The 13,541-nt window shown below is 45.2% G+C and overlaps 1 long non-coding RNA gene across 3 annotated transcripts; it reads right to left on the bottom strand.

The window, feature by feature from the left end:
* Nucleotides 1-6,979: 6,979 nt before the first annotated feature.
* Nucleotides 6,980-12,835, bottom strand: LOC147004391 (uncharacterized). Of its 3 annotated transcripts, none has more exons than XR_015047440.1 (2): nt 12,415-12,835; nt 6,980-8,027 (listed from the first exon to the last, which is right to left on the bottom strand). It is a non-coding gene; the product is annotated as an uncharacterized LOC147004391 (long non-coding RNA). The 3 variants fall into 3 exon arrangements; XR_015047441.1 differs by lacking the exon at nt 12,415-12,835 and adding an exon at nt 10,359-10,487; XR_015047439.1 differs by lacking the exon at nt 12,415-12,835 and adding an exon at nt 9,114-9,980 and having other exon boundaries at nt 7,013-8,027.
* Nucleotides 12,836-13,541: the final 706 nt, after the last annotated feature.

Genomic DNA, 13,541 nt, shown 5'->3' with positions numbered 1-13,541 from the left:
AAACTCTGCTTTGAAAATCTAATCTCATAATGAATAGTATATTATTATATTATACATTATATATATATATCACATATATATATTACACTTGTGTGCATACACAGGCATATGGACACCAGAAATGGATGGCAGGATCTTTTTATCACTCTCCACCTTATTTTTGAGACAGGGTCTCTCATTGAACCTGAAGTTCACCAACTGGACAAGTCTAGCTGTCCAGTAAATTCCAGAAACGTGCATGCCTCTGCCTCCCCAGCCATAGACTTACAGGCACATGCCGCTACTCCTGACTTCCTTTATGCGAGTGATAGGGATGGGAACTCGGGTCCTCATGCATTTGTAGCAAGACTTTACCAATTGAGACATCTCCCTAGCTCCTGATATACTCTTAGTGGATTATGTATTGGTGTTGTTTAAAAAACGGTTTGGCCTTTGTTTGGTGGTGGTGGTGGTTTGGGTTGGATAACTTTTGTTTTCTGTTTTGTTTTGTTTGAAGTGTTTTTCTCTTAGCTCTTTCAGATTCAACTGTATACTTAGCAAACAATAAAACTGACAAATGTGTGTACAAACATAATGGAAATAGTCCACAAAATTTAACCAAGAGTGTAGAATTACTGTCATCCTAGACTAATTGTGATGAGGCCTTGAGATAACTTTGTCTCTAGGCTGTTATCTCCTATCCAAATTGCTTTAAAAATTACCTAAAGTTTATAATATTTTTATCCATAACCACATTTGGCATTTGTGACCTTGTGTTTTCAAAAGAGGAATTAAAGACTGGCACTCAAATATTTATCTCTGCCACTGGGATAAACACCCCGACAAAGCAACTTGAAGGAAAAATGGTTGTTCCAGAGAAATCCTGCCCATCACGGTGAGGAAGACATGGCAGGATAGGTAAGGTGTCAAGAGCAGGAGGCTGTCTAGTCACACTGCATTCACACTCAGGAAGCAGGGCGAGAGCAAGACATGGAGGCTGAGTTTAGAATCTCAAGGACCATCCCCAGAAACTCCCTCCCTCCTCTACCTCCTAAAGGTTCCACTACCTTCCCAAATAATGTAACCAGCTAGGAGCCAAGTGTTCAAACAGATGAGCCTACACGGGACGTTCCAAGTTCAAACCACAACAGATGCTTTATACCATTAGTGTCATAGTGTGAAATACTACTCGGCAATTCAAAAGTATGAACTCATGCTTTAGCATCCTGGCTGGATCTCAAACTAATCATGCTGAGGGGAAGAAGTCAAAGAGATTAACTATAATTTGATTTTATTTACATAAAACCTATCATTATATAAGATGTCGCCAGTAAAAGATGTAGCTACCTGGGAAAAGAAAACAGGCTGAAGGGGTGCAGGGAGGAATACAAAGAGCCCAGGGCAACTTTGGGTGCCCATACTTATTGCCTTAATTGGGCTGACATTTCTTAGGCATACACATAAGCACAAATCTATAACTGTCCTAGTCTGTTTCTGTGGCTGTGACAAACACCATGACCAAATGCAACTTGGAGAGAAAACGGTTTAATTAAGCTTACACTTTCCAGTGCATTGTGAAGAAGGGAAATTGGGTCAGAAACTCAAAGCATCAACACTGAGGAGGGACCTGGGGGTAGACTTCCTCCTTCCTGAAGCAAAGCCATGGAGAAACACTGCTTACTGATCTCCATGTGGCTTGCTTTTTGCTTTCCTATAGACCCAGGAGTGGTGCCATTCCCATCAATCATTAATCAAGAAAATCCCCTGTAGGTTTGCCTACGTGCTAATCTGATGGAGGTACTCTCCAATGAGGTTCCCTCTTCCCAGATGACCCTAGCTTGTGTCAAGCTGTGGGATGGGGGAGAAACAATTACAGCACAGTGATATTGTGTGCTTTATGTATCATTTATATTGCATCAATAAAGCTGTTTTCAACACCTTGAGTCTGGAAATGTTTTCTCCTTCCTATGCTCCGTCAATTCCTCAAGGTCTCAGGCAATGGGTTTCACCAAGCGAGTGATGCAAGGTCCAAGTCTGAGAAGGCATTCATGGGAAGGCCAAGCCAAATCACGCCCCCTTTGAATAGCTCAGCACCTGATTTTCTGTGTTACTCTCCCTCCTCTCAGATCTTCGCTTCAGTAAAGACTCTACAAAGCTTCCTCTAGCCCACTCACTCCCTTGTATTCTAGAAAATGCTAGTAAGCCCCATGGTAAGTGTAGGCCAATTAAGACATTAGTAACTCAGTACAAATCACTCTGCATGAAATGATGTTTAAAAGCATAGACAAAGGAGTCAGATTTCTTAGATCACATCCCAGGTCCATTACATATTATCTGTGTGACCTTGGATTTGTCAGCCACTCAGAACCTCACTAGTTTGGTCTGAAAATAAGCATTACTTTGCCTGCTTTATAAATTAGTTATGAGAATTAAATGACTTAATGTCTATAAAGTAGTGTCTTAGTTAGGATTTACTGCTGTGAACAGACACCAGGACCAAGGCAACTCTTATAAGGACAACATTTAATTGGGGCTGGCTTATAGGTTCACAGGTTCACTCCATTATCATCAAGGCAGGAGCATGGCAGCATCCAGGCAGGCATGGTGCAGGAGGAGCTGAGAGTTCTACTTGTCCCCATGTAATTAAGAGGAGAGCCTCATTGCCCACTTGACAGTGACACACTTCCTCCAAGAGGATCACACATCCTAATAGTGCCATTCCCTGGGCCAAGCATATTCAAACCACCACAGGCAGTATTGGGCACATAATACGACCATGCTTCTGTAGAACTTCAATCCTACTACCTAAGGACTATTTTTGCAAAAAGAGAACATCTGCTCTAAGAAAACTAATTCTTGACAACCTATCAGAGAACAGTTAACAACACCCCTCATAACCTACCACCTTCTTTCTCTTCATCCATGTTATAGAGAATATTCAATGACCAATTATAAACACGTGGATATGGGTATGTAGCATTATGCTTCCTGCCTGAGGCCACCAGGGCTGCCCTGCCAGTGCTCTGATATTCACAACCAGCTAGGACTCCTGAGCTGGCACCATCTGCTTCTGCAAAACACATAAAGACCCCAGTAGAAGGGAGCGCCTTTACCAATGCAGCTACACAGCTCATGACTCTCTTAAAGATGTGTAAACTCAGGCTGAAGCACTGATTGAAAACACGAGGCTTGAAAAGGCAGAGGAATTTTAGGGATTCATTAAAGGGAACCTAAACTTCTCCTGAATATTCTTTATTCTTATAGGACCTAACACCTAGTGTTCTAGTTACTTTTTGTTGCTGTGACAAAACATTATGACCAAAAGCAAATTGGGCAGGAGAGGATGTGTTTCAGCTTATAGTTTATAGTTCATCATGAAGGGAAGTCCAGGGAAATCAAGGCAGGAACCTGGAAACAGGAACTGAAGAAGCAATAGAGTAACATTGCTCACTGGCTTTCTCTCCAGGCTCACAGTCAACTGCCATCTCTATAAAACCCAGGACCACTTGGCCAGGGCTGGTACCACTTACAGTGGGCTGCATCCCAGCACATCTATCAAGAAAATTGCCTACATGCCAATCTGACGGAGGCATTTTCTCAGTTGAGATTTTCTCTTTCTAGACAACCCTACCTTGTGTCAAGTTGAGAAAAGAAAAAAGAAGAAAAAACAAAACCTGGAATCTGAGACCCCAGGGATGTCACTCAGCATCTTTCACAGTCCTCTGTGAGCACCAGCTTTTGACATGATACTAAAGGGGGTCTGATGACATTTACAGCATGATCTCTGTTCCTATAGAGTATACTGACCATGTTTAGAGGTAACGTCTCCTCATTTCCCCATTTGTAAAACTACTACTAGAAGGCGTAATCCTGGTTTTGTAATATAGAAAACTCAAGAACTAAGGATTTAAACATTGTAGACTTAATCCTAATCCAAACCAGCCCTTGTGATAGCTAGATGATTTACTAGCTTATTTTCCCCATAAGAATTAGAGTTGACAGGAACTGTTCTAGAATTGCTCTTAGAGTACTTTGACTTAGATTGCTGGCCAGTATAGGCCATGTGCATGTAAGGTCATAGGGTAGGAGAGACCACACAGCCTGTAAAGGAAAGTAGATGTGGTTCCAGAAGTTGCCGTACCATTTCTAGGAGCTCTCTCAGATTTGTGCCTGGGTGATGATATCTCTATCAGTTGGTAAACATAAGTGCTTCTCTGTTCTTATAAAACAGCTTATGATTAAAACTTGCAGGCCTTAGGGTTGATATATTCAGTTTACACTGTGGCCAGGAACAAAGCATACATAGATTGCTACTCATTGCATGCAGCAAATGTCTCAGCTCACACCAAACCTCTCATTTCTAAAGAGATGCCTCACCAGTGAAGAACACATACTGCTCTTGCTGACAACCTGAGTTCAGTTTCCAATACCCACGTCAGGCAGATCACAGCTACCCCAGCTCCAGTGGGATGGCAAAGTCTCAGCTCGGTGGGCACCAGCACACATGGACAATACTCCTATAGAAGCACACATACATACACACAATTTTAAAAAAATAAATCTTTTTCTTTTTTGAGACAGGGTTTCTCTGTATAGCCCTGGCTGTCCTGGAATTCACTTTGTAGACCAGGCTGGCTTCGAACTCAGAAATCGTCCTGCCTTTGCCTCCCAAGTGCTGGGATTAAAGGCGTGTGCCATCACATAAATATTTTTCTAAAAGAGAAACGTCAATGCTTTCTGGGAAAGAGAAGGAGGAGGAGGAGGAGGAGAAGAGGAGGAGGAAGGAGAGGGGAAGGAGAAGGAGAAGGAGAAGGAGAAGGAGAAGGAGAAGGAGAAGGAGAAGGAGAAGGAGAAGGAGAAGGAGAAGGAGAAGGAGAAGGAGAAGGAGAAGGAGAAGGAGAAGGAGAAGGAGAAGAGAAGAGAAGAGAAGAGAAGAGAAGAGAAGAGAAGAGAAGAGAAAAGAAAAGAAAAGAAAAGAAAAGAAAAGAAAAGAAAAGAAAAGAGTCAATTCAAAAGCAAAAGCCAGCAGAGAGTGAATGTGGAATATTTTCATAAAGCAAGATACCTGACTGAAATAAAAGGCTTGTTCAAAAAAATAAATAAATAAAAATAAAATAAAACAAAAAAGCAAATACAAAAAAAGACAACCCCTCTGTTTTTATGTAAGTGAGTAGCAGTATTTTTTTTTCCTAGTAATTGAGTGACCCTTTACTGAAAGACTCCAAAACTCCCAAAGGGAGGCACTTACTCAAGCCTCGGGTCAGCCGCGCACCCAAGAAGACACTGAGACCGAACTTAAGATGTATAGAGAGTAAGATTTAATACTACAGCAATGACAAGAAAGAACATAAAAAGCACATATACCAGATATCTGGGGTCGAAACTCGCAGAGGAGATTCGGCAATTAGCCCAAACTTTTCACAAGCTTTTATAGGAAATAGCCAGGTAAAAAGTACAAGTTTTACGTCACCAAGGTGTTCTGCCAAGGGGCTTTACATAACCAAGGGGTCGTGTCCTATATTTTGGCAATGTACTCGATCTATTGGAACATTCTGGGACAGTACCAGGAGGCCCCTATCTCAAAAATGTTCTTGGCATAGTCTTCAGTTGGGAGGGGTAGGACTAGGTTTTTTCCAGGAGACCCCTTATCTAAAAAATGTTCCTGGAGCAGTTTCCAATTGGGAGGGGGTACCTTGGGGTAAAAAGTTCAGGAGTGCTCCGGGAACTATCTCTGGATGGGAGGGGTAAGAGAACTCTGAGCTGAAGAGTTCATGGAGAGTTCAGGTGTCCAGTAATTAACTCTTTCATTCCCCCCTTCTTTTAGGGACAAGCTCTAATCTTAGAGCTGGGTACCGGCTTCCTGAAAGACCCGATATTGTTGCCTTAATACCATAACTTGCACTGTATTTATTCTTTCTCTGACAAAAGCCACTAACTTATTAAGAATGCAGGGGCCGAGAGTGAGCAAAAGCATAAGTATAATTAAGGGTCCTGCTATGGAGGAGAGGAGAGTGGTAAGCCAAGGGGACTTATTAAACCAGCTTTCGAACCATCCTTGTTGGCTTTCTCTCTCTCTTTTACGCATATCTAGGCGTTCTCTAAGTCTGGCCATAGAGTCTTTGATTACTCCTGAATGATCAACATAAAAACAACATTCTTCTTTTAGGGCAGCACAAAGTCCTCCTTCTTTAAGGAATAATAAGTCTAATCCCCTCCTATTTTGCAGCACTACTTCAGACAGGGAAGTTAAAGATTCTTCTAATTTAGTTATAGACTGTTCTATAGTTCTAATATCAATGTCCATAGCTGTACGTAATTCTTCATAGTATTGGGGGGTCTGAATTAAGGCAGCGGTCCCTGTACCTACTCCCGCTGCTACTCCCAATCCCAAAAGTACTGCCAGGGTTAAGGTAATGGGCTCTCTTCTCCAACGGACCCGATGATCAAATTTATCTAAAAAGGAGCTATCATCATGATACAGGAGTCTAGGAATAAGCTGAACTAAAATGCAGAAGTCTTTGGAACTATTAAAAACAGATATAGATACACAAGGAGTGAGACCGGTATTGCAAGCCCATACTGTGTCTATGGGAGGCACCAGATACTGACCACTTTTGCTAGGCTGGATGTTCTGGGTCTGATTACAAAGGTGCCGTTTATCCTGAGGTGCCTGGCCTAAACAGAGTCCACTTCCTGAAACTGCTTCCAGAGTCAGCTTTCTGTTTTCTCCCCAAAGGCATTGAGAATGATCTGAAGTAGTATTATAAGTCCTGATCTGAGCAATTCCTTCATAATAAGGGGGCCTAGAGTCATAGCATAACCAACATGATTGAGTCATATTAGGATTAGTCCTATTCAACACCAAAAAAGCTCCTTGGACTAGACTGACCAGACGGCTTTCTGTGTCTAGGGACGATGGGGAAGCCAAGGTCATCCTCATGAGGGAAGTATTAGTCCCTAGGGAGGGTCTTGCTGTTCTGGGCCGTGGAGTTGGTGGAACTGGTACAGCCGGGACTTGTGGGGGAGCTGGTACTATCGGGGGACCCTGTTCTGTCACAGTCAGCCTGATTGTAAAAATGAACCCAGGGTCTCTCGGTGGACTGGATACACGCCAACCCCACTTATTTCCTTTAAGCCAACTTAAACGATTTTGTTTTCCTTTTTCAGTGAATTTTATAAGTAGGGGGTTGCAGTATTTACCTTTGCATGGTCCTGGGGGGCTGTTTTCAGTAGCACACCCATAAGCTCCTATGGCGGCCTCATCTGGATGGAGGTCGCCATAGTTTGGATATTTATGGGGATCTCTTTCTCCTTGATATGGCTTATCATAACCACTACCTCGTTTTACCGTGATTAGATCCCAGTCAGAGGAAGGCTTCCAGTAGGCATCCCCTGTCGTTTCACATGTCCATTTGCCACAGAAGTAATCTGATGCCCCCCCACATTTTTGTTGAAGCTCTTTGTTTTGACCCTGACCAGGGCAAACATAAAACTGTGCAGCTCTAAGATTAGCTCGGTAGAACTGCCCTGAACACCCATACATGTTCCCTATTCCACCTGAAACACACCGCTGTTCAGGGGGTGGGTTACTAAGATCAGTATGGTCAGGGAGGTCCCAATTGGGAGATCCTGCTACTAACTTACAAATGTCAGGTGTGAGATCAGGCCACCAAGTCCAAGGGGGATGTGCTGCAGTGATTGCCCATACAATGTTTCCCTCCCCATTAAGCACTTCCCATGACTGTTGAATCGGGGCAAGAGGGTTGTCGTTCCCTAGGCTTAGGGTGGCCCCCACGACACAAGCGAAGTTTAAGAGGATTGTCAGTAGTTGCCACCGTCCAGTTGTCTTCATGGTTGCCTCTACCCTGGCTAGGAGCCTTCTTGACGTGGGAGGCGTGGAGTTGTTAACAGTATCAGATATGGTCCTTTCCACCGAGGCTCAAGAGTGCCGGTGCGATGTCATCTGACAAGGACCGAACTGCTGTAGTCTCAGGTGCATGAGCTTCTTTGATCTGGTCCCAGATCTGTGTTCTGACAACCTCCAAGGCCTTTAAATGGGTAAACAGAGCAGAGGGTGAGAAAGAGTCAACACAGGGATCCAATATCCTGCTAGACTCAGTCAAAGAAGTAAAACGTCCAGGTGTGTTTCGGACTCTGAGAAGCACAAAGGGAAGGAGGGTCACCCAGTCTTTACCGCCAGTCTCAATAACTAATTTAGTTAGGGTCTGGGCATGATGCAGGTGCACGTAGATCAGATCTCTGGCTGGAACTGGTGAGATGTCCTTGGGATATCCAGCTCGTTCACTGTAACCAGTTGTGACCAGACTTTTTTCTGTATCACCTGCAAGCCCTTTTAACTTAGCATACAGAGCATTATTAACAACATAGGTTTAAACACATCATTTGAGACTATGATGGGCATAGGAGTTTCATAAAGGATCTTAAACAGAGTAAAACTGAATCAAGAGATAGGACATAGGGAAGGAACACCAAGTCCATGCCAGTCTCCACGATTAATTTTGTCAAGGTCCGTCTTAGAGTTTTAAACTAATTTTTATCTATCCTGAGCTCTGAGGTCTATACACACAATGTAATTTTTGACCTCTAAATGCTTGGCCACACCCTGACTTACCTGGGCAACTATTGCTTTTGGCACTCTGAACCTTGGAAAAAAAATTTTCTTTAATAGTCTTCTTGATGACTATGTGAGCAGTATCATTTATCCATATTGAGAACGTCTTTTTCTGCAGATGTCAACAGCTTTCTTTGTCTGCATATTGTTCCATACAGTGGCAAAAGCATACCCGCTGTCAGTGTCATTTATAAAGCTTGTATCAAAACCACAAGTTCAGCTTTTTGGGCTGAAGTCTCTTTAGGGAAGCTGCTGGCCTAGATCACCTGCTTTTTGTCCACTGCTGCACTGCTGTCCCCGCCTTCCGCTTACCTTTAACCATGAGGCTACTGCCATCCGTGTAGGGTAAAAGGCTTAGTCAGATCTGGCAAAGCCAGAGCGGGGGCTGCAAGCAAGGCTGCCTTTATGCTGTCAAAGGCTTTTTGGTGTTCCTCAGTCCAGGTGAATGGGACTTTTTCTTTAGTCCAGAGTCTGTAAAAGCCCACCGTTCCCAGAAACTCACGTGGCGCGGGGTGGTGGGGGTTGGGATCAGCATCACAGCCTTTTCCTTGGCTTCGGTGAGCCACCGCTTTCCGTCGTCGGCACCTCGGTACGACATAGCTGAGCTTTCTTAGCCGATACCCGATATCCCAACTCACCCAGTTCATTCAGGAGCTTCTAGGAGGGCCAGAATTTTTTCTTTGTCTTTGATGTCTCTGCCTTCAGCCAACCGCAGGGCTTGGGTTAGCGCCAGGAGTTCAGCCTTCTGAGCCAAAGTTCCTTCGATGAGTAGGTGAAGACTCAGCAGGTTAGCAGGGGAAGCAAAAGTCACTTGTTCTGTCAAAAAAAGCTCTAATAATGTGTCCATCAGCCAGGGAAACAATTGAATCATGTGTCTCTGACCAGAAGCCACTATGTGCAGACAAGCAGGCCATCCCTCAGTCACCAGGTCTAATTTTTCAAGTGCCACTGGTCTTTTAGGGTCCCAATTTTTGAGTAAGAACCTCTTTGGCAATACCTTTGCTCTCAGTCACATTTAGGAGTCCCAAAGTTGGGGACAACATTAGGGCAGTCTCAATAGCATCCAAGGCCATCCAAGGTTGTTCTTTATTTCTTATACGAAGGGCTGTTCATCTTTTTAATTCAGCAAAACCTGGAATCCACAGTTTGCAAGGATCTGTAGTGTCCAGGAACCTTTTAAACTTGCTTTGCATTGGTTAGTGGAGGAATATGAAAACACAGTCTCTTTTTAGCTGCTTTTAACAGGTAGACCACCGGTCTCTTTTAAGGACTCAGCTTCTGTGTTAGCACCCTTTCTGCTATCTCTTTATTTTTAGCCACGAACAGGTAAAGGGTTTGGTCATGAGGGGGGCTCCTCTTCTTTTTGTTAGGACAGTAAACACTTTGATCTTTAGCCAAAAGCTTTCTTCTTTTTTTGTTGCCAGGTACTAAGTTTTCTAGTCTCCCTGACTTTTGTGACCAGCAGTTCATTTCTCTTATCTTTTTTTAAAATTTTCTGGCTCCCTATTTCTTACAGATCATCTCTAAGTGCTAGTATTATTAGCAAGTATCACTGTGCTAAGTTCTAATCTTTGTCATTTATCTCTCTTTGCTCCTGTTTCTTAACTGCAATGGATCTAATTATTACATCTATATTCTGTCACTTAACTTTTGTAACTTTTCATAACCTAGGTCAGATCGATGGGACATTTTCTAGTCCCACAGACATGAGACCCTCAACAGAGCCTGGCAGTCAGGTGCTCCTTACCTTGTATGTCTCCCTCACCGGAGCTTAGAACAAACTCACACAGCTCAGGGCAGTGCCTGAGAAGAGAAAACACATGGGGCAGAGAAGGGAGTGCAGTTTTCACATCAGACCACTGATATTTCAAAATGAACACAATTTCTTCTGTTAACAGTTAGCAAGAGACAGGATACAGGGGACAGGAGAATGAACCTTTCTCCCACCCAAGAGGCAGGCAAAGGCTGAAAACAAATCCTTTGATGTGAAGAGCCCAGCGCCGAGTCTCCGCTGCGCGCCGGAATGCAGCGTAAACTCCTGGGAGTGGCAAACAAACGCTGGCAGGCAGGCAGAGGCAGCAATTTAACTATTTAACTACCTGATAGACGCCCTGTGCTCTCTGCACTGTCTTTGGGGAGGGAGCACGCAGCCAGGCAGGCACAAGGGAGTGCGGGCAGACTCCGGGGGGGCCAAAGGAGGGACGGCGGCTGTAGTCGGCCCCTCCCCAGCTGTGGCAGGCTTCACGGCCACTCCGGGACCGGCAGGCGGGGGCCGGCAGGCCGCTGCACTCACTATCAGCATTTCACAACTCGGGGCACAGACAGCCTCTGCTTCTGCCGTGCCTGCAGAAGCCAGAACCTCAGCACCACTGCTGCTATCAAAGCCCTAACTGCGCCACCAAAGCCGGAAATCTTTAGCCCAGCTCTGCATTTCAGAGCTCTTTTGAGCAGCCTGGGGCTCCCCAGCCGAGTGCGGACCGTGTGCTGCCCCTGTCGGCCGGTGGCAGCTGGTCTTGCCCCACGATGGCCCCGCAGCCAGGCTGGCCGGCGCTGCCCGCCCGCTGCGAGCCGCTGGCACTGCCTCGCCGAGAGCGCGGTGGGCAAGACCGGCCTGATGGTTCTTTTTCTCTTTTTTTTTTCCTTTTTTAAAACCTTTGCTGACAAATTCTGTCCTGACGTCAGTCCAAGTCTACAGTCGACAAAGGGTTAACACACACACACACACACACACACACACACACACAGTCTTGTCATGTGACCAAAACACAACCAGCCAAACGCCACTTTCTGACGGGGTCGGATTCCACATTGACTCTTTTTCCTGATAGGGGTGGGATTCCACATCCACTCCCGCTCTGGCAGAGAGTACACTCTCTCTCTCCTTCACTCTGCCAGGCAACAGCCAGGTCTTTTTGACTGTTCTGTACCCTGGGCACTCCTTCCAGGGTCTCCCTTGGAACATCTCTTTTGGGGTGCGGACCGTGAGGCCATAGACAGTCGTCCTCTCACAGCCACTGGGGTCCTCACGGTCCACAGTGGCAGCTGCCAGAATAAACCCACAATCTCAGAATACACAAATGCAGCAGTTCCACACCTACACACCCAGCAGATTGTCCCATTTCTAGATTAATAGCAGACACGAGAGCAGACACGAGACTTAGACAAAAGAAAAAACCAAAGCACGAGGTGGGACTCGAACCCACGATCTCGCGACCCGAAGCACGAGGTGGGACTCGAACCCACGATCTCGCACAGAGGCACGAGGTGGGACTCGAACCCACGATCTCGCAACCTGAAGCACGAGGTGGGACTCGAACCCACGATCTCGCACAGAGGGGTCCACTAAGCGTCCTTAGTCCTCCCCTATCTCACCTGGGACGTCTCCCAGGGGCAGATCGGACGGTGGGCACCTGGGCACGTCTGCTCCTTACCCACTTCGCATTCCCTCCCGGAGTGCGATCTCTGGTGCTCCTACTGAGCACAGAGCGTCACGCAAAACCAGAACAGCGATCGCTCATACAGAATGGCCTTCCTGGCCTCTCAGAAATTAACAGAACACAGACACCAGACCAAAGCAGAACAGTAAATCTTACTTCTGAGCGGGTCCAGGACTTCTGGGTAAACGCGCTGATTCCCGGCCAACGCACCAAATGAAAGACTCCAAAACTCCCAAAGGGAGGCACTTACTCAAGCCTCGGGTCAGCCGCGCACCCAAGAAGACACTGAGACCGAACTTAAGATGTATAGAGAGTAAGATTTAATACTACAGCAATGACAAGAAAGAACATAAAAAGCACATATACCAGATATCTGGGGTCGAAACTCGCAGAGGAGATTCGGCAATTAGCCCAAACTTTTCACAAGCTTTTATAGGAAATAGCCAGGTAAAAAGTACAAGTTTTACGTCACCAAGGTGTTCTGCCAAGGGGCTTTACATAACCAAGGGGTCGTGTCCTATATTTTGGCAATGTACTCGATCTATTGGAACATTCTGGGACAGTACCAGGAGGCCCCTATCTCAAAAATGTTCTTGGCATAGTCTTCAGTTGGGAGGGGTAGGACTAGGTTTTTTCCAGGAGACCCCTTATCTAAAAAATGTTCCTGGAGCAGTTTCCAATTGGGAGGGGGTACCTTGGGGTAAAAAGTTCAGGAGTGCTCCGGGAACTATCTCTGGATGGGAGGGGTAAGAGAACTCTGAGCTGAAGAGTTCATGGAGAGTTCAGGTGTCCAGTAATTAACTCTTTCATTACAAGTACGGAAGGAATTCTACATTGCTCCATAGCATAAAACCTCACACAGTTAAGAGGATTAATGCTCTTAGGAGCAGCAGTTAGAGCCTCTCCTTCACATACAGACATCTCCAGACCAGTCTACAGACTAGAGTCAGCATTGGCAGTTCTCCCCAGCCATAACAGGCATGAGCAGCTATTGTAGACCACCAGAGAAAGAAAGAAGACAGCATGGTAGCTGAGAGTACATGGCCCATAAATGTTCAGGAGATATCCCAGAATCAGTCAGAGCCAAGAAAGTGTGGAAAGGTATCCTTTGAAGAGTCTTAAAAATTCTGTATTGCTGGTAGGTGCCAGAGGCAGACAGATGTGCCATGCTGCCATTATGACAATTCTCCTTCATTTCCCCATTTGTGTGGCCACAAAGCAAGGGCCATCTGTGTGAAACACTTCTCTCAAGACTTGATGAGCCTGGACACTAAATGCTGGATCATATAGCTTCTCTATTGTGAATAGTCATATTTTCTCTTTAGGGACTGTCTTACCTGTATTTTTCTTCATCTTCAAAAGAATTTTTCTCTGTTAGGTCATGGTACTGACATATATTGACAAAACCACTGTAAAACTGGATTTTATTAGTACCTTCTTAAAAGTCTCTAGCTATCTTGTATCCCGGGTCACTCAGAGACCAGCCTGCTCAG

Source organism: Mus caroli, unplaced genomic scaffold (genome assembly GCF_978045245.1).
Source record: "Mus caroli unplaced genomic scaffold, Mus_caroli_1 scaffold_6, whole genome shotgun sequence".
Lineage (NCBI taxonomy): Eukaryota > Metazoa > Chordata > Mammalia > Rodentia > Muridae > Mus > Mus caroli.
The sequence above is the reverse complement of the archived record's forward strand: the minus strand, read 5'-3'. Positions and strand labels throughout refer to the sequence as shown.